This window comes from Tamandua tetradactyla, chromosome 1, assembly GCF_023851605.1.
Source record: "Tamandua tetradactyla isolate mTamTet1 chromosome 1, mTamTet1.pri, whole genome shotgun sequence".
Lineage (NCBI taxonomy): Eukaryota > Metazoa > Chordata > Mammalia > Pilosa > Myrmecophagidae > Tamandua > Tamandua tetradactyla.
Window position 1 is genome coordinate 133,142,543 of NC_135327.1, and position 23,154 is coordinate 133,165,696.

Consider the following 23,154-nt stretch of genomic DNA (forward strand, 5'->3'; position numbering starts at 1 on the left):
TCACATTTCAGTCAGTAATCTGAAATAGCAAAATAGTTTTACTTCTCGAAATACAACCAAGTGTTAAAGCAGGCATGAAAGTGAGTTAAAATTCACCCCTATAGGTCAAAACACTTCTACTTGTCCTACATAATGATCAAGGTTTCTGTTTTGCCTCACACTCCCTATAAAGGTTACACAGGTGACCTTCAGAGAATGGTTCCAGCATTTAGAATAAAAGAGTTGGAGGAGAAAGAGAAGGAAGTTACCTGTGTTTTTCCTCTCTAACTGCTGATCAAGTTCTCAGGGCTACAAGTGAGAATCAAAAAAGGCCATTTGCCACTCTTAATTTCAAGTCTTTAATTTATAGCCACTCAAGGCATGTATAGGGGATTAATGTTAATTATTCCAGGTCCATTCTAGATCCAACAGAGAAGTCACTGAATGTAGAACTTACTGAACTTCTGGACTCGATGGAAATAGTTTCCTTACTCTTATTTAAATAAATATTTTTCTTTACCTTTTTCAACTAAAGTTCTTCAGTAGGGACCTAAAGAAGATGTCATGGTCAGGTTCATGAGTCAAACTTGGCCAAGTTGTGGTACCTGTTTGTCTGGTTGGGTGAGTGCTGGCCTGTCTGTTGCAATGAGAACATTTCATAGCATTAAATTATGATCACTTCAACTGCATCCACAGCTGATTGCATTTGTAATCAGCCAAGAGGAGTGTCTTCTGCAATGAGTGATGCTTAATCTAATCACTTGAAGCCTTTTAAGGAGGATTCAGAAGAGACAGGCTCTTCCTGCTCCGGCTGGTGAGCCTCTCCTGTGGAGTTCGTCCAGACCCTCCATCGGAGTCATTGGCTTCAGGGCCTGCCCTGAGGACTTTGGACTCTGCATTCCCGCAGTCACGTGAGACACTTTTATAATTTTATATTTGTGAGTGTTCTCTGTTGATTCTGTTTCTCTAGAGAACCCTAACTAATTCAGAAGGAAAATCTTCAATAAAGAGAGGGAGCTCAATGAACAGGTTCGGGCTTGGGCTCCCTACTGTTCATCTTCTTATTGAAGACATTTCGGTTTTATTACCATCATCTCATCCCTCCTTGCACCTCCTGCTATAGCAGCCCCTGGTTTTCTTTGTCTTTGTTTTGTCTTTTCTTTTTCTCTTTGTCTTTGTTTTCTTCTGTACAAATGAGAAAGATTAATATTTTCAGAATATTGTTTTGTTACACATTTAGAAATGATAAGTTGAACTTGAGATGAAATATGAATGAAATGTTATGAACTGAATAAAAAAAGAAACAAAATATTTTATTACAGTATACAGATTTATGAGCTGTAAGAATTGTTAAACTTCAAAGTGTTGGGTGTTTCTTCACTGACTTGCATTCCTTAATCTCCCAAATTCTTGACTGTTTCTAGAAATATGTGTGCCAACTTCTTACCTACCATACAGAAGCAAGATTCAGGAAACCCTCAGTCTGCCCTTACTCAGACCAAGGGTGGGGGTGATGGGAAGGGGAGATGTTCTTGCTATTCAGTTTTGGGTTGAAAGGCATGGCATTCCAATGATTTGGGGGCAGTCTGTGATGAATTACATAATGAAAGTAGCAAACTCGCCAAGCATAGTTCTTGTATAAAGAAAGGTTACATAGCCCATTACAACTACATGGACCAGAGATATTTTAACTAAATGACAGCAATAATTACCATAGCACACATACCATAATAACAAACTTCGTCTTCTGTGGATTCCATTGTAACAGCATTAGTCCAATGCCTTGAAGTTGTGGGAAAACCTGATTGAATCGACCAAGCCTAATGCACAATCTTGCAGGACCACCTTCTATTTTTATTTTGTTTTATAGTTCTTATTTAATATAAATATATGTATGTGTGTGTATATATATATGTATGTATATAATTTCTAACACATTGTAAACTTCTTGAGTTCAATTATCTGCATCAAATTCATTTTCATATTCCTATTTTAGGTCTACAGTAGACAGACAGCCATTACATATTTGTTGACTGCTGAAAGAATAGTATTTAATCTTCTTTTGATTAACTAAGCATATCCATATTCTGTGGCTTTTGGAAATTCCTGAAGATATATAATGCTTACATGTTTTTTTCCAGCCCCTTGCAGTCGAGATTGTTTGGCATACAAAGACTTTCTTCCATTATTCATTTGTCTAGTGATCAACTTTCTTTTCCTATAAAAATAAACAATTTTGAGTTGATTAAAAACCTGCTGAGGTTAGTAGGGGAGCAGTTATTACCACATTAGCCTTAAGAAGCAATATGACGGCAATAGTTAGTATAGAGAATTATTTCTGAAAAGATGCATAATACCTTCTGATTATACCACATATTTTGGTATATTCTCACATTATAGTCCTTTGAGGTTCTAAATTTTCTTTCATTCTGTTAATCTGATGACTGCACATTTCAAAATACTTTCTTATTGGCTTTCCCTGTTTGAAATCTTCAGCTATCTGAAATCCTCTATTCCTAAGTATTATAATATCCAGGTTTTAGAAACATTTCCTTTACTGTTTTTCTTGAAGCAGCTTTCTTATTTTATTGAAAATGCTAGGCTACAAATAGAAAACTAATGCTGTAAAAGCAATGGCTTAATTGTGAAATTAAGTTTAAATTAAAGAGATTCTACTAAAACAAAAAGGAGAAAATTGCATCCTATCTTATTAAATGTTACATAAAATGTCTTCATATCTTTTCAATTATTAGAAGCTCAAGTTGGACTGTTAACTGGAAAGAAACACACAAAGGAGAATGCCCAAAGCAGGGAGTAACTTTGAATACTGGCAATAAAAACTAATTACTAGCTCAAATGGCACTAAATCCTACTCATGATCCTGGCCTACTTAAATTCATCCTGTTCCTTTCTCATTGTAACTGGTCTTCAGGAAAGACTGACCACTAAAGCTTACCTTCCTTCAATTTACCATATGTCATTCTTTGTTTGGACCTTTGAGGACTCATCTCACCAATCCAGAAAGCCAATTGTAAAAACCTTTGTGATTGTCTGTTCTGAAAGTTGCAATATAAAAGTACATATTGCTGAGAAATTGTTTTAGATGGCAGTCATTGGAGTTCTGCTTTGTCTGTGTTTTGGTAATGAAATTGAATTATTGGAACTTGACTCAATATAATGGCAGTTTAAAACTGCTAGGAGAAGCTTAATGAAAAGTCTTTTGGAGAAATAAAAAAAATTCTCTTTCACAATAAATGATGTTTGGTTGTTTCTACATGCACCTCAATTTAATATTTAGTCTCTCAAAGGACTTAGGATAAGTTGCTTATCAGGAAATTTTGGCTTATACTTAATCACAGTATATTGCTAATGTGTTTATTTTTGACCTATTTGTATAAGGGAATGTCCTAAAAACAATTTACTACCGGACTGACCATCAAAACCTGATCTTTGAGATGAATTTCTTGTGAAAACGAATTCCTCCTCTTCTGGAGGAAACTATAAATACGTATTAGTAGTCAGTACTAAACCTAAATATAGTAAGAAATATTTATAGCACAAGGAATTTTGAATGTACATCCGAGAAGTTCAAAGTGACTTTAGACATCAATCTTTTAAAGTGTTGGCATTTCCAATAACAAATAGAAGCACCTGATATAGTAAAATGTTATGTAGAAGTTTAGAAAATATGTTTAATAATGAGAAGAGAATAAGGAGAAAATTAGACTAATGATGCAGGAAAGACATAAAATGATTAATAGTATACAAGTAGCAGTATCAGAAATGAAATGTTCTACCATATCTTGATTCAGATTTTCTTTCTGGAAAATACATCTTGCCATGTCACTTTTGTGATAAAATATTCGGAGAACTACTATTCTTTCTAAGACTTTTCCAAATTTCTTTATGTAGCATCTAAGGCTTTTGGTTATAACACTATAATCCTCCACCTTATATGCAGTTGATCTTGCTAATCCAGCATTACTATAATGGAGATAAATCACTCAGCCTTGTTTGCTATCTACTAACTGTATTTCTTGTGTCAATAATCCATAGTCTACCTTTGTCTACTTGGAAAACCTTTGATCATCATCAGTACTCAACTATGTGCCTCATTTTGTATAATTCATCCTGATTCCTTTAGATAGAGAGAGTCACTTACTCCTTTGTACTACTCTGCATGTATTTGAGTTCACTTATAATGTATTATGATTATTCACTTATACATATTTCTCTAATACTCCACTGTAAACCCTTTGGCTGCAGGGCACCCTTAAGTCTTCGAATCTCTGTAGTGTGAATGTCAATGAAAACTTATCAAATTGATTTAAACTTGCATTCCCTTCTTTTATTAATTACTGAAGCTAGTCTCATCCGTAACCCAGTATTTCCTAGATTAAATTCTTAGAAAAATAATGAATAAACCCAATCTCCTCATCAATTTTAGGTAGCCTTGGCATTAAAACTCTGATTTTTAAATTTTCTATAACTTCTTTGATTACATTTCATTTTCAGTTAGGAACTCAACACAAATTTAGGGAATTCTGACTACAAAAATGAGTATAAACATTTAAAAAACTAGTTAGATTCTAAGATTGGTAAAGCATGGCCTCCAGGTTTAAGGAGAAAACTTTAAAAGGCTGATAGAATCATGAGACTCCTTGAACATCAAAGAGCACTCATAAAAATATCATTTGATGACTTAGGGGTCAGTAAATCCAAATCAAGGTGACTAAATTTCTCCTCACCTGCACATGAGGATGAAAAGCAAGTTTAAGGGTAGTTAGCTTCCTTCTACAAGCAAACTTGGAGTAAAATTATATATATATATATTCCCAAATTGTCCTCTAATTAGGGCTGCCCTTGTGTAAAGTATTTAGGGCACCCAGATTAGTAGGAGAGATTAATTCTCTAAATAGCTGTACAAAGTAGCTATTAATGTCAAATTCCATTATATCATCTGGCTCTTTGGGAAAAATGATATTGATGGGCCATATTCTGAATGTATCAGGCTTTTAGGGCTTTATACTCCATGAAGCTATTGAAAATATTATGCAGCTTAGTTTTATTTTTCCTTTGTCAGATCTAATACTGATGTAAACACAGTGAGGTACAGGCACACACACAATTCTGTGTACTGTGGGTGCATTAAAAAGATGGAAAACTTCGAGACAAGTGATCTGTGCCTTCAACAACCACCATCCACTAATATCTGGCTCTCTAAGCCAAACTGTTTCCTGGGAATCCATCCCATGAACTTCATTTCTTCATTACATCACCAAGCACATGGAAAGATTATTATGTTATATGCAGTCTTGTTTGAGTAACAATCTACCAAATTTGAAATGCCAATGTCTAAATGGGTAATTGTTTTTAGACCCTTATGATGATGCCAATTGGAATTTGCAATCATTTTTATTTTTGCTTGTTCTGTCTGAAATTATAGCTATCTTTATTCTTTAACAATCACATATGTCTAGAAAAATTTACTCTCTGTTCCTGTAGCATTGTAGGTATTTCATAGTTCTTAGGTGATATGTCTCCCTACTGGGAAGTGTGCTACTTAGTTAGCTCTATTGTTTGGATAATACACATGTCAGAATTTAATTATTTTTGTTTGTCTAAAAATCAAGTGTATTTCTGTTAATTAATCCCCTAATAACTAAAAGCTGTTGAAATATGTTATTTTTGAACATGTTATACCATAATTAGACTGCTCTAGAGGAATAAAATTATTTAAAATTGAAAGATAAAAAAGAAAGAGTGTTCTATATTTTAACGAAATAAAAATGATCGTCAAGATCATACCAAACCCCCCATTGGACTTACATTCTGTTTACATTGACAGAGTAGCAAACCCACAATCCTCAATGGTATGAGTGATGTATTTACTTAGTGTGAAGTTTAATGCCGACTATAACTTTCCATCTCAACATTGGCAAATAACGTTGTGGTATTTTATGCGGGTTAACATTTACTGGTGCTGTGTTGTCCTTAAAGATGTGATCAGAGGGAAAGAGTCCATGTCCATTTCCCCATCTACCCTTTTTTCTCACAACCATCATTCCCAGTAGTAAGCTAAATTAATACTATGAAAATGTTTTACCTACCTATTTTTTTCTTTAACATACCTTTCTATTTTTCATCCTACCTGGTAAGAGTATCTTTGAGTGATATCACATTCTATGTTTCCCCCATCCCCAAATGAAATGCTTGGGTTTCTAGCTTTCTTTTTTCCTGGGGAGGAGGGTGTCTGAAGAATAGAGTGACGAGGGCAAGAAAAAGTTGAACCAATACATTTAATCAAACAACACCAGGTACATTTTTGGGGGGGGGGGGTTCATGGTCCAAGAATTGAACCTGGGTCTCCTTAACACTAGGTACATTTTAAATGTATGTTTGCTCAATTTATTAAACAAACTCCAACTTCTATTCATGGAAAGGCCACAAATTGCCATGTTACATGACACATTGTATTGGTTTTTGTTAGACACATTAGATAATTTTAAATTTTACATGTAAACTAGTTTAAAATATCAAAACACAAATCTTTGCTCACACATTGCTTATAAAATGAATGAAACAGATGTTACTGAAACTTTAAAACATGCTACTACTTAAATTTTGAAGTGTCCATATTGATAAGAAATTCAGTGGAAAAGTACACAAGTGTCCCAGGCAGATAAATTTAGCAGGCAAAAATAATGTAAATTAATATATTATTGACGGAGACACTGATGAAGTAGGCTTTCCCAACTAGTAACTTAAAATTGGCTAAGAGATGTCAAGTACTTACCTGAGGTCTCTTCACATTGGTTAAAACCACTATGTCTACAGCTTCTTGAATTTATCATGACTCCCTCTTGTGGGGAACCTAAATTCCACAACGTGTGTACTCCTTTCTCCACTTTATCCTTGGACTTCATCATAGGTCTTCCCTTACTCAGAATCCCCCTTTGCTTTTGGGGTAAATGAAAAGCAGCTTCTTATAGAGAATTTTGCCCCATTTGGAGTAAAGGTAATGAATTTCATTCCGTTTTCCTATCACCTTCTCATTTAAACAATTTGTCCTTTTAAGTCGAAGAATTTATTCTCTGATGACTTAGTTATTTTTGACATTTTGTTTTATGTGTATTAATCTATTTGTGGTTGCCTTATCTAATTTGAATTAATCAAGTTTTCTTTTTTTGTTTGTGTATTACTGAATTACATGTGGAACCAGTGGGAAGCACTTAGTAGGGAATTTCATTAGCAATCTGGAAGATAGGGATGCAAATGGTATACTAACAAAAATCACAGATAATACCATATTAAGAAGTGTTCAGCATATAAGTGATGGTAGGTATAATATTCTCTAAAACCTAAATAGGCTAATGTTTAAATGAATTGAGAAGAAATGCATGACAAAATTTTAGCTGCATTTTAAACAAATAAAGTAGAATGAGTGTACACTAATATTTTAAAGAAGTAAACTATGATGGATGGTCAATATACTTGAAATTGTATGTGCATAGGAAATTACATGTGAATATTCAATAAGTCATTTGTCAATAATTTAAAATGTTGCATTTATCATTTTGACTACATTTTAGTAAACACACTCATTTTCACACTTCATAGTTATTTTTTTACATTTATGGTGACTGCTAGGGATCAATTCTCAAAGCTTTTAAAAGAATAGAGAAAGCATACCAAATTCATTTCAAAGAAGTAATAACTTGATGTCCAAATAGAGTAAATTGCATGATTATCTAAATGTATACAATTTTCTATAGAAAAGTACTTCTTATGGAACCAAATATTGAAATTAAAGTTCTCTAAATTGGATTTTTTCAGTATCCTCTGGAGCCTAAAGTACTTGCATTATTGAAGTTTATGAAACCATTAGTCGTTAGTTATTTAGCACTTTTTTTTTTAAACTTATTGGTGATTCAGTCATATCAGGTAATTAGGATCTCCTGCTGTCATGTGTTTCTTGGGAGCCACCTGAAAATGCTATGTCTGACTGGGATTATTTAGGGTATCAGGTAGGTCAGAGGGCAGTATTCTTTTATATACTTTAACATGTTCTTGATGAGACTGAATGGCTTTTAGGAGAGTTTATTTTACAAAGGAAGACATAGAAGCAACAGGATTTATTTTTAAAGTCCACATTAGAGGGACAAAGTATCTTATTTTAGAATTTATGGACTCTGAGACTACATTTACTTATTTATTTACTTATTTACTTTTGCATACTTATATACTTACATGGTCTGGGAAGCTAATACATTGATTCTTGAACGTAGTCCTACTGACCAAGGAAAGCAGTGATACACTAGAGTTAACACACAGACATGTATTTCTCATAACTATTTTTGTGTACTTGATCATCAAAATAATATATCCATGGTTAACCAGCACAAATGACCAGCTCTGTTGGTATTTTTAATTCCCCATGAGTGGGCCTATCTGGCACTCCAAATACAGCATTTGAAAACGTGGCATATTAAGCACTACCCATTGCTTCATATGGGTGAATAATTCACTTTCAAAGTGTGGTATCTTTTAATTGGGCCTCCATTAGTTCAAAATCATACACATTTTTAACAACAAAGCCTATATTGTGTGCCACTGGAAATCTTAGTCAAAGCTACTCTTTGGTGTTTTGATCTTGATGTAATAATATAGGCTAATGTATAGATATTACTCTTTTAGGGAAGAAGGTTTTGCATGGTGTAGGCATGTGAGTACAGACAATCATATCGAATTTCTCCAGCTTTCATCCAACTACTTATAGGAAAAATAGAGAAATGGGATGACATTCATTCATTACAATATTTAATTGACTCAATATTCCAGAATCCCTCTAGCATGATTTTCTTCTTTACTGAATGATATAACTCTTTTTCTAACAGCTACATCCTTTGTTTTTGGATGCCCTTAAATCTTAACAGGGTTAATCTCTTTGCTCTTTGGACAAAAGGCACACAAAAATGTGATATCTGTTGATTAGCCAGCATTTACTTCATCGTATTGTAGAATATTATAAAATGGCAAAAAAAAAATTTGAAACCACCATCCTCCATAGAAAATTAAAAAATAATTTAAAGGTTTGAATGTGTAATGTAGAAATAAAAACTAAAATATGTATTTTGAAAATGTATATGTTAGGGTTAGCAAATGTAAAGTTTTTAAAGTATATTATAAAAATGATTACAATGAATATAAGGACAAGTTTCTCTTGACTGGGAGAAAAAGATTAAAGCACAGCAGGAGACATTTAAGTTTGATTTGTAAGAATTCTGTGATTTCTGAAGTTACCATTGGTAGTGAAGAAGTGAGGTATTGTAGACTTTTTCTTCTTTTAAATTACAAAACAAATTATTTCATGGGAAGGCAGAAAAGCAGATTGAGTGAATCATGAATTCTTTTAATCTTCCAACTACTTACTATGTGTGTGTATGGTTAGATTTATTCTGTTAATTCCTGAGATGAAAATTTATATAATATTGGTCATAGTTCGTTAAAGAATTCAATAAGTGAATATTTAGTGAGGGCTCACCATGGGCCTGGCATTTTCTTAGGAGCTAAAGATGCAATAGTTGTCTGGTTTGAAATTATTATGTATCCCAGAAAAGTCATGTTTTCCTAATCCAGTCTTGTGTGGGCAGACCTATTGTTTAGGGTGGATACCTCTGAGTAGATGGTTTCCATGGAGAGGGGCCCACTCAGTAGTGGGTGTTGCCCTTTGATCAGTTGGAGATGTGACTTCATCCATTCAAGGTGGATTTTAATTGGTTTATTGGAGTCCTTTAAAAGGGGAGACATTTTGGAGAAAGCACAGTTGCTTCAAAGCTGACAGAGATGCAGACATTTGGAGATGCTTGGAGTGTTGACTGAGAGAGCAGATGCTATACAGGGATGTTTGGAGATGGAGATCCCAGCAGATGTCACCAAGTGCCTTTCCATGAGATGTTAAGCCAGAACCCAGAGTTGTGTCCTGGAGGAACTAGGTGAAGGCCCACAGATTCTTATAGAGGAAACCACTGTCATCAGAAGCTGAAGCAACAGAACAGGGAACAAGGACCAGCAGACAGCAGCCATGAAAATTCCCATGTGTCAGACATCAGCCTTCCTTGGGAGTTAAGGTATTTTTTCTTCGGATGCCTTAGGTTGGACATATCTATGGCCTTAGAACTATAAACTTGTAAGTTAGTAAAGTCCCTTTTTAAAAGCTGTCCTATTTCTGGTATATTGCATTCCAGCAGCATTTACCAAACCAGTACAACAGTGAATACAACAGATAAAATGTCTGCTCTCCTGGAGTTATGGGTTAAAGAAAGACAATGAAGAAACAAAAAATAGATAAATTCTAGGACAACAAAAATCAAGGTGTAGGGAATAAATTGGAATATAAAGTGTCTGGGAAGGAATGTAATTTTTTAATTTACTAATTGGTCAAAGACCTTTGATGAAGGAACATACAGAGGTAGGGAGCCTCGAGTATGTATAGGGACTTTGCTTATACAAAGGCCTCACGGCAGGAATGTTCTTGGTGCTTTCAAGGAACTTTTAACTGTGAGATCAGTGTAGCTGTGGAGGAAGAGTGATAGGAAATGAGGTCAAGGAGGTGTCAGAAACACTTGAACCTTATCAAAGTTTTCTCAGATAGTGAGAAATTAGTATTCAAGTCTAATACCTGTAAGTATTTCCACGGTGACTGCAAATGTGTCTCCTTTCATATTGTACTTATTGAATAGAAGACTTTTTTCCCCAACCTTTGACTATTACGTTATAATGAATTAAACTCTTACTATGATTAAACTGTGATTCAGTAGGCAGTAGGTTTAATTTTTCTCAGCATTACAATGCCAATATCTGTTGTAATATTTATTACTAGAAGGTTAAACTATATATTTTCTCAATGCATGAATAAATTCAAATCCCCTTTTATAATGAGAGGTGGCATAACATAGTGGTTAAATGCACAGGCAGGGGAATTAGACTGACTAGATTTGAATTCTGCCACTTTAGACCTTTTTTTTTGACGATAAACCAAAGCTGTTTTCTCTTTGGGCATCATCCAATGTCTCCATGCCTGGGTTTCCTCAACTATAAAACAAGAATAACAGTAGCACATAACTGTATTATTAAAGATATGCAAAGTTGTGCTGCTATGACAATAACTTCCCAAATCCCAGGGATTGAAAACAAAAAAAAAATGCTCCGCTACATTTACATGACATGACAGCAAGGGGACCATATTTGAAATAGTCACTCAAGGAACAAAACTCCATCTAGGCAATAGCGTCCTGAAACAGGGAGAGAGAGTAAACATCACAGTGGGTTTTGAGCTTTTGTTCTAAATGACACACATCATTTCCACTTACCTTTCACCGGCTAAAAGATGTCATATGAACATGCCACATACCACAAAAGAAAAAAAAAAAACAAAACAGTTGCATATGAAAAGCCCCAATTGCTAACACAATGCTTTACAGGGTTGTTATGAGGCATAAATGATTAATATTTGTTAGATGATTGGAATAGTGCCTGATACCTAGTAATGGCTAGGTATGTATTGTTAAATTCCATGATTTTGTACCATTCCATCTGTGATTTTAGACTGTGTGATTCCCATCAGAAGATAAATATTCAAACTCTGCAGTGTTCTCACCTATAAACTAACTCTGATTAGGTTATTATATTCCTTACATTCAAGATGATGCTTGGGAATACCTGAAGATTGAGAGCAATATCATAAAATAATCTAAAGAAAAATGCCATTTAAAGTTAACATTTATTTTATTATTTATTGTATCATTTACTTACATTGTTGTAATAAAAGTATCCATGGTATTGATCAATTTAAATTACTGCTGAATTAACATTTTTGAGCTTCCATTTTATAAGAATCATTTTTAGAATTGAAATTAAAAAATTAATATTGGAAACAAACTAGTCAGAAACTTTTTGTGTAAAGATCTGCATCAATTTATTTTTTTCAAAGGCTTTAAAGTGATCATTCTTACCTTCCATCACGTAACTAAGCATGTTATACAATAATGTTCATAAATCAAATTATCTAAAGAAAAGTTTTCTTTACCTTACCAGTTCTGGACCAAACAACCTTGTAGCCATTCTGCATATAAGTCTATAGTTTTTAATGAGTCTTGTAGTGAGTACAGAGTATCTAAAATATTTTTGAACTGTTTATTTGAATACTATTAGAGGCGAAATAAATTCTGTTGGAATAGAGTTTCTTTGAACTGGAATTAAATATCTATTTAAAATGCAGCCAAATTAAACAGAAGTTTAACACAGAGCCTAAATTTAAAAATAATATGGCCAGTTAAAATAATCACATGAATTAGGGCTTTTCAAAGTATTGTGCCTTAAAAAGTGCACGTACCAGGGGATCCTTAATGAACAAACCAGGAATTGAATTTTCGTCCTCCCTGGAACAGATTCTTTCTTCTAATTAGTCTGCTATATTAGAACTGTAGCTCCATATGGGTTAAAAATAGATGAATAGCCTCTGCATCATCTTTCCCTATGAAAGTTCCTTTTACCCCAAAGTGCTTTTGCCAAATATTGTTTTAAATTATGCCTGTCCAACTTCAAATAAAACGGAAGAAGCATTAAGAACTTGTAGATTTTTCTGAGTCTCAAGTTCCTATAATTTTCCCAATCTGTTTTCCAACTAAAAGTTGAAAATCTAACTGGGAAAGCTCCCATTTTTCTTCGCTACCTTATTTTATATACAAAGCTTCATGTCTGAAAGACATTTCCAACCTCAAACCTTTGCATTTCCTAAATAAAGCATGTGAACATAACTGCCTTTTTAGAGATGCTGATCAGCAAGGGACAACTAAAGCCCCAACAGCAAGAGCTCATAAATGTCCGGCCAATAAAAAAAGGTGTTGAATGTTTTAGTAAGTCAGTACCAGCAAGTCTAGATTGCATCTATTTATTTTCTGAGGCTTTTTGTATTAGACCTGCATTATGTCTTAAAGTCACCCTAGGAATCTTGTTAACCAAATAGGGAATACTGCTCTAATTTCTATAGAAAAAAAATGTAAAATTATTATTAGATAAATTTATTGGATATTAAATACATGCTGGGTAATTTGGGTAATATCATCCACATCATATAGCTGAGAAAAGTAGGCACAGAGTATAATTAAATTTCCCAGTGGTGCACAGCTTGTAAGTAATGATTTCGATATATGAACCTTGCTATTAGGACTCTGATAAAAGCAAACAAATATTACCTTAACATTTAAGAAAAATCCCAGGGTCCAAGTCAAACATTTCATTCTTTTGGGCATGCAAATGTTTATTTTGAAAACTTTCAAACCTACCAAGAAGTCAAAAGATTAATAAAATGGATACCTAAATACCTACCACCTAAATCCACCAGTTATTGATAGTTTTGTCACATTTTCTTTTTCTCATTTTGAAGCAATTTTTTGGCTGAATCATTCTTCTACATAAATGTTATGACATATTTCTACATAAATGGTAATTCTGTTATGTACCCAAGAACTTTAACTTTGATACAATACTGTCAGAAAAAAAGTATCTAAAACTTGTAAATAGGCAAAAGATATTCCTGTGTGTCTTTTACCATATTGGAAGACATACTTTGGGAAAATTTCTATTGATGGCCTATTTTATAATACCTATAGAATTGTAAGATAGCAGAGGTTAAATTGTAGATGGTCGGTATCGAAACAAACGATTTTTGTATGATTAAAAAACAGTCCCAGTGGGAAAAAGAAATAGTCCCAATGGGTCTAGTTTATTGCCCTGGTGGACATTAACCAGTGCTGTATCTAAACCAGCAATATTATCCCAATGTTCATTTATTAAATTGCTAATACAAACTTAGTTCCTCTAATTTCTTAGGAATGGATTTAACATCTTACAGGTCCCCTCATTAATTGATGAAGTAGACAAAACCTTTGACAAATATTTATTTTATATTTACAAGTCATGTTTTGCAACAGTATATCTTAACAATAATCTCATCTAATATAACCAATATAGCATTTGAATATATTCAAATTTCCCAAATGATCTCAATAATATTCTTTATAGCTCTTTGCTTATTTGTTTATGTTTCAGTTTTTGATCCAGGATCTAATTAAGGATCCTGCATGTCATTTGTCTTATAGATCTCTAGCTTCTTTGAATTTAAAAGTACAATCCTTCCATTTTACCTTTTCTTTTTGTAATCATGACATTGACTTTTTTTCTTTCTTTTAAAAATCTACCCTAATTGTCTTCTAGAATATACCATCATCTAGATTGCTGAGCATTCAGTTATGATGAAGTTCAAGTTAACCTGTTTTTGGGAGAATACTGCAGGTGGTACTGTGCACTGCCTGTGATATCTCACCAGGTTCTCATAATGATAGTTTATCTCTTTTTTGAAGATGCTAAGTTTAATCCCTTGGTTGCAGTGATCGCAGGAATTCTCCATTGAAAAGTCACTTTTTTCAGATGAATTTATCAAGTTATACGTGGAGTATAACTTTGAGACAGTGTAAATGTCCTGTTCCGTGACATTTCACACAATGGTTTTAGCATCTTCTGATGATTGTTTTTTGAATCAGCTATGACATTACTGTTTTCAAAATCAAATTTTTCATTTTTAAATAGTAATGTTTATGGCAATAGAAATACCTAAAGGAATTCAGAATTGGAACCCAGCAATAAGTGTATAGACATGCATGCACATGCATATGGCTTCTAAATTTCAAATGATGAACACATATTTCCCTTGAAAACAGGCCCTGATACTTGATTGCAAAAACTATTTTTTTAATGTAAAACAATAAAAATAACACAGTTTGCTTACTTCTTAAACTAGTATCAATAAGTTGCTGAGTTTCCATGTTAAAGGCATTAACCCATAAATATTATTATAAACTACAATAAAATATCAGTTGACAGGGCTAAATAAGGAATTTACAGTGTGGCAGTATATGTGACCTTGAACCTAATTACCCTATCTATTACGTTGGTAATAATAATAATACCTACTTCTTAGGTGTTATTGTTTTGAAGATTATTTGAGCTACTACATGTAAAACCTGAGCATGTTTCCTGGTACATAAAAATGATTTTTAAATATTATTGTTGCTACATTACATTTTCCCATTCACCATGGTTTTGTTTTTTTCCTTTTTCAATGACTAATGTGAAGATAAGGATTGATAGAATGAAACTGAGACTACTTTCTCCCTACACATGCTATTTAACTTGATGGATTTTTTTTCTACTCTATATTGTTTTTACCTTAAGTCCTCTGTTCATTGTTTTAAATGGCCCATTCAAATAACTTGTGTTGTTAAATGCCTTCATTTAGAGGGTTTGGGCACTATAACTTAATTTTATCCTTATGATAATAACTCTGAGATGTCATAAATACAGCATTTATAAACAGTAAATCCCTAAATGGAAGTCAGTGTTATAAATAAAGAAATGTACAAAATAATGATTCCAGTAACAAATAGGGAAAAATTAAATAAAAACCTGCTATTGAAATATTGCATTTGATTATACAAAGGGACATTTCCTTTCAAGGGTAGAAAAGTAACCTTATATTGAATTCTTTATTTTGGTCTTGAAAAAGTTGCTGGGTAAACTGAAATAGAAGTTTGAATGCACTGGAAATTTAAATGTGCTTGCACACACTTGTGTGTATAGCAGGAGGAGGCTAAACACAGGACTCTGTTTTCAAATTTACACACATTTTTTAAACTTTGAATCCTTCCTATCTAGAATCCTGCATCAAGGGAGAGCATCGTTGCTAAATTGTCTTTACCATAGTATTTGCTTCTGTTTAACATATTTTGGGTTAAAATGGAAGAAGTTGTGGACATGGATTAGGAATTTTAACAATCCTTCATAGACAAATAAAGTGGCTTGCTTTTATAGTAACCCAGTCAGTATAATCTTTATACAGCTACAGACCAGCTACAAAGCTTGCTCATCAGGAAATATTTCTTTGTAAATGGTCTAGCCCTTGTTTTATTTGACTCTTACTTTGAACCATTTCTATATCAAAGTCCCATCTGGCAATGAAAGAGCTTTGGGGGGATTTCTGACTGATGGTACCATTACTAATAAATTGCCTCAGAATGTAAAAATGTGACCCCTCAGGTGCTTCAACTACATTGTTTGCAAACTCACTAAGAATCAAATTCCAGTTGTTGTTTTTTTTTTTTTTTTTCCATGCACACCATGGAACAATACAGTTCCACGATTTAGTGCCTTGGTACTGATTGTGTAGGTCATGATTAGAGATACAGCAGGGGATGAATGGAGATGAATATGGCTGTGCAATTGGCCATAACCAGTATGACCCTCCTTGATCCGCATACCTCAAAAACCTGTGACCTCCCATAGTTTCTTGCATGATCCATGTATGTGGGGAACACTGCCTCCCTACCAACCCTTTCATCAGTAGGCTTTTCAAGCTATTCCTTTGCTTTGTAGCCTTATCAAGGCATTCAATTTGAGCTATCATAAATAGGATCTAAGAGTTCAAAGTTTGCCTGGCACAGTAAGAAATGTCACTGTGGCTTTCTTAGGAAAGAAGGCAAGACATGTTATCCAACTTTGTAGAAATCATATATTATAAAATGAGTGCACATTTGCATTAGATGAGAGCTGCAAGAGAATGGAATGGTGGGGAGCGAGAGATACAAGGTGTCTATTTTATAGAATCTATTATATTACCAGGATTCATTTTCACAAGGGTTTTATATAATCCATCAAGATTGCTTTCAGGTGGACGATGACCTTTGTTAAAAGAAAAAAGAAAGAAAACAAACGTGAAGACAAAATACTGTCTTATTTACCCCAACTTTTTAATGTTGGCATGGGGAAAAAAATCACCAGAAAAATATCATAATAAATATACAGAAAATTATGATTTCTCAGTGGATTTCTACAGGCTTTTGTACTTTGAATGTTTAAAGAATTTAAGTCCATTTGATTTAGTCCAGTTTTTTTTTTAATAGCAATAGAATATAAGAATATATCTTTATACCCAAATGTCAATATTTTATGCAAGGGAAGTTCTCATATCAGTAGTCTAATATTTATATGGGCTTAATACAAAAGACTTATTTGGCTGATATTTTGGAAACACCTTAATTGAAGCAACAGGACCTAGATTCAATGATTCACAGTAATTAGGAATCAAGGAAGAACAAACATTCTACTTTCCTTGGGAGATAAATTACTCCCAACAATAAAATTTCCTATTATATCTCATTCAAATTTGAATGATTACTAAGTGTTTTCTTCACTGTCCCTTAAAGGTGTTAGTTGCTAAAATAGAAATTCATAATCGCAATCATTTTACATTATAAAAAATACCCAAGTAGGCCGCTACCAGTTTTGGTCCCATTCCAGAAATTAAGCAGCATAGGGGAGACAGTCTCTCTACCTCTTTGTAGATGTTGCTGAATTGTAATTAGCCTTTTCTCTTTCCTTCTACCTTCTAAACACATGCCCACTCCCAGACACACAAATGCACATGTGCATTATAAACATTTGTGGATACCCTAATACACTCCACCGCTTTCTTCCTCTACCAAAAACCTTAAGATTTGGGGACAATGAAAAGTTACACAAGGAGAACCTCTGATTGCTTCCACTGTGTCAAAATAAAGCTAGTCTTTTAGGTGCAGATATCCTGGGAAAATAGTCGAAAGGCTTTTAAGAATCTGAGTGTGGAGAAATACAAATACTTTTGAATGCACTAAATACACAGGGCTAAATGCTCCCCCAAGCAATTTGCCACTTCCGTGTTAATTCAGTTTGTAGTAACATGTAATTAGAATCTCTAATACCTGCATTTTCCTTTTCTTTATGAGAAAAACATGTGGTAGTGCATGGAGCAGTGAGTACACTGGGAGGGGAAGTCTTTGTGGGATGGTTTTACGTATCCAGCTGAAAGGCTGCAACTGCGACATTTCTACCAGAAAATATAGCAAAATAACTCTTCATTCGTTTATTGGAAACTAGCACCTCTCCTTAAATCTAAATAGGTCCTTTCATGTAGCATAGGTAATTTTCTTCTTTACAGGTGTTGAACAACATAGCCTGGGGAGTGTGTAATCTGGGTTGGGAATTAAATCCAGGTTGCTTGCTAATAGTATAATACAAAACCCTATAGACACGGGACTGGCATTAAAAGAATGCCTTTTATCTTGAAAATTATAGGGGAAAAGTGCCCACAGATGAAGAGCCACAATCACTTCTTGTAAATGAAAAAAATATGCTGTTTATAGTTTTATATGAGTTTATTCTATGCGTGTGTATTAGTGTATAAAAAGTGTGAAGAACTTGTGTTTACTTTTAACCAGCAAACAACTGGTTATGTAATATAAGCGGATAAAGTTAGTTTACTTTTCGGATTCTTACACAGGATAAACTATAAAGAAGTGGCTTGTATTTTCTCATTTGCTTCTGGATTATCAGTGGCAAAAATGTCTTTAAAATCTGTTATGGTAAACCTAATTCTACTTTATAATGTGATCTGTTATTAATTTTCTCCAAACAGAAAGAAATGGTAAAATTTTTAAGAGACGATTGAGTAAAAAGTCTGCATTTTCTTAACTAAAATGAGCATTCCTGTAGTTTAAACCTCGTAATAGAAGAACCTCAGAAACCAGTGCATAAGTCTCTGAGAAATGAACCTGTTATATCTAAATTAATTTGTTTTGAGAGCACCTGTTTCCACAAATGATATGCCACAGTTTAGTTTTCCTCACCAAATTTGTCAAGTCCAAACAGATTTGCTTTATCATTCTTGTTTGAGGATGATAAATCAAACACCAAGACACTGAGTTGTTGACTTTTTAAATATTCAAGAAGATTTCAGACAATGAATATATTAGAAAGAAGGTGGCACCATAGACTACAGGAGTCGTTACTGTGGAATTAACCATCATAGTGCGTATTTTCAGTCTTTGCATGATCAATTGAATATCTGGGAAGGGCGCGGTATGCAACTATGACTCTCTAGTAAATCTTAAGTTAATTGTTAATAATGTCAAAGTGGCTTTCTTCTCTAGTTTCTATTTATAAACATTTTGGCAGTTGTCAAATACTGAGTAAGTAATTCAGAGGTTTGGTGAGAAAGGTGTCCTCTGGAGTAGTAAGCTGTGGCAGCTTTGGAAGACTGTAGAAGGCTGTGGAAGCAAAAGAGCCCAGAACAGAGCATTGGGCCATGATGTAACTGGTTTAGAAGGCACAGTGTATAGAGAATAATTTCAGAGGAATGCTAGAAGCGAACTCCTAAGAAATGTTTATGGAACAGTTGATGGATAGGTTTTTGCATAATTTAGAATCAGAACCATACTGCAAAAGTTAACAGTACTATAGAATAGGCTATTATGATTTGATATATAAGCATACCAGAATTGCCTTAGCTTTGTAATATCTTGAATTTCCACCCTGGTGTTATTAGTATACCTTTAAAAACTTGCTAGAAACTCAAATATAAATCATTAAGGTATAAAAATCTCAAAACCATAACCATCATATTTTGTATTTCCTTTTCAAAATGAATATATGCCAAATTGCCATTTATACAAATATTGGCCCCAAAACAAAAAATACTTTGTTAACTTATGCTGGGCAATGATGCAAAGGCATCATCAAAATTTTGCGTAGCATATACAAACTGCTTATTATCTACTAGTTACTCTGTTAAATTGCAAACATGCTGAGGTCATTTTTTGCCTTGAAAGAGGAAACTAAGGATTAGAGTCTAGGTCTTAGATAATTTCTTTAAGGCAAAAATAAAGATTATACAGATCAAAAAGAAATAAAACTCATTATTTTTCTCAGCATTTCTTAGTATATGCCAAATCTTCAATCAGGAACCGTTTTCCTTCAGAATTTTGTTTTGTAACTGTCTGTTGACAGTAAAGCCTTTTACTTTTCATTTACCTGAAAATAAATACTTTATTTCACCTTGGTTCTTAAAAGATTGTAGGTCTAAGTATGGAATTATAAGTCATTTTTTCACAATTAAGTAAAATATTTAAACATATTGAAGATATTATTACACAGTCTTCTGGCTTCCATCATTGCTGCTGAGATGCCAGTTTATTGCCATTCTTTAGAATCTATCTTTTTTTCTTGCCACTTTTGAGATTTTCTATTTGTCCCTGAGATTCTGTGCTTATCTGGTTATATATGGTAGTACTATATGCTGTAATTATCACTTTCATTCTTTTACGACTCTGTGGATTCATTTCTGTTTGTTTGTTTCCCTTAAAGAATGGCATTTAAAAAGGAAATTCCTACATTTTATATATAATTCTTATTTGTTTTCTTGTGGCAAGGAGTCACTTGCAGATTTTCTTTACTAATTGCTGGCAATGAAAATCTTATTTATGGAATTTTCAAAACTCCAATTACATATGTCTTCTTACACTTGGAGAGTACTTTTCTGCGTGTTAAATCTCTAGGTTTTCATTTTTTTAATTTAATTTTGTTTCAATCAGCTCTCAATTATGGCTATTACACTCACACTGGGCCCTTTGTTATAACAGATTCCAAAGACAAAAACATTTTTTAATATGACACACTTATTAAATCAGCCTCTAGTATTGCACAGAAAGCTGGGTTCCTATGAACTATACTTCAAAATTATCATCCAGTTTTATTTTAACTATTCTTATTTAAAGGTTAGCAAGCAATACTCAGAATGCTACGACGTATAGATTCTACTTGGAAATTACTCTTAAGATTATGATCTAGATTTCTGATTTTCCAAATCACATGGTGCACATTGGAACAAAACTGAGTTAATGATCTATTAGAATATAAAGTTAAAAATGCATTAAGTTACAAGCAACAAAATGACCAACAGTGGTTGCACAATATAAGATAATTTCTTATTTATTTAAAGACACCGAGAGGTAGATTGTTTCATGGATGATCCATCCAAAAAATAAGGAATAGTGTAAACCTATCCATTTATTCTTAGTCCGTTGACAATTTGTCCCTGTAATTGTTTCCCGATTGTTTCCAAAGCTCTAGGAATCACATTTGCAAGGCAGGAAACATGGGGAAGGAGTGATGATAGCCAGCTCTCTTCCTGTTACTAAACCTTATCAGCAGATTACTTTTTTTTACATAAGCCCCCCAGTAAAATTTATGGTTATCTTTCCCAGAGTTAGGCACATGGCTTCAAGTGAGGGTCATGAAGTATTTAGTGGGAGGGAATTCACATTGGTAAAGGAAGTTGGGAATGGATTGTGGGATACCAACCAATGGTATCTGCAATATCCCTGCCACTGAGTTCACAGCATCCATTTTCATTTCACCTGGAAAGCGAGCCTGTTATCCACAGGCAGACCACCTCAAAGTCTCTTCCAAGTATTGCATAGGGCTCCATTTCTAAGATATCTGGGTGTCATTCATTACTCTCAGACAAGTTAAATCTAACTACTCAGCAACTAGAGATTCAGGACTAAAACTGAAGGCATTTGCCTTTGACACAGACAACATACAATTGTGGAGAAGCAATGCCACAACTTAATTTTTCATTTTAGATGTAGACAATGAGAAACACTATAATTATTGAGAGCACACCTCTTACCCTACTGGATAGGAATAGCAGGAGGTCCCTATCTGGGTAACAAAGTAATTAGCCAGTTTTTAAGTCCTTGCTTCTGTTCTAAAGTCTTGAGGTCTATTCCTGAGAGAGGAACTTTCCTCTCTGATTTCTGGTAGATTTCCTTGTCAGATATAACCGAGATGGGAATGCTGTTCTTCCTGGAGGATCCATTCACGAAGCTTGGAGGCCCAGAGATTTCCACAGATGCTGACTACCCAGATTTAGTGCTTTGTTGTTAGTATATTTTCCTTAATTTTCAGTATGCTTCAGTCCATCTGCTTTTACTCAATTTCATGCTCCTGAATCCATGGCCAAAATAAATTGTTTAGACTTAGCCTTTAAGCTGGGATGGGTAGGCAAAGCCTGCAATTGGATCTTTGCTAGAAGGTTCACCCTCTTGATGAAAGCTGAGGAGGAAAATCTGCCACCAATTGTATCTCCTAATAAGGCTGAAGTTTCCATGCTGGCGCATATACTAGCTTCAACTTGACAAACAGGAGTTGGATTTCCAAACTTGCCAAGCTCCAAATTATGAGATGGACTCTCAGTCACCCTGGATTGCAACCCACAGGCAAAGTATCAGTATTAACAAACCATATTTTCTTTCCTTTTTGCTTTCAAACTACCCACCTCAGGTCTATCTTCATTTATTCTCTTTTAATTTCCTTTTCCAGTGGTCTCAAAAAGTAACTAAACACAAGCCAACATTCTGATTTTTTTCCTCGTCGTTCACCAGCAGTGCCCTCTGTTAGCACTGTCTAACTCCCCAAGTAGTTCAAACAGTAATTTGACCAAATGTTTCCATAAATCCTAACAAGGGTCTCTAAAATGTCCAGGCAGGAAAAGATGGTTCCTTGTTCTTTTTCATCTAATCATCAGGTGATTCTACATTTAGAGGTAATTTCATCATCTCACTCTTACTGCCCTGTTCCTGACTGGTATTGACACTTACTGATGGCCTGGGAATCTTATTGATGACTTGGAAACTCTGCCTTAGAGCATCAAGCGTAGCAAGATGTTCCTTACTTAAGTGCACAGAGTTAAGAAATATTTCAGGGAGTCAGAAGATAGCAAACAATAAGGAAGCTAATGCTCTCACAGATCATATTTCATATGATCAGAAGGGCCATTTCTTATTTCCAGTTGTATAGGAGTTAATACTGGAAACATCATTGAAATTGTACCAGCAATTGGGTGCCAGCTGTTATAATAATACATTTATTGACTACCAAGAGATTTTTTTCTTTTAGCCCAATATATTAAAAGTATCAATAAAAAAAAAATCTTGGACTGCCAGATGTGTAGGAAGAATCCTACCATAATGGAATTGGGGCTGGAAGGTTTACAAGTCTCAGTAGAACATTCAGGACAACCAGTGGCTACACTTTCTTTATAAATACAAAATATCTCAGAAACATGGTCGTAAATTTTAGTGTCAAATTTATGTATTTATTTTAAATATATATTTATATATTTAACTTTATGTTAAGAGTACTTGGGGCTGTTACTTTGGGAAATTCTAACTGTGATACACT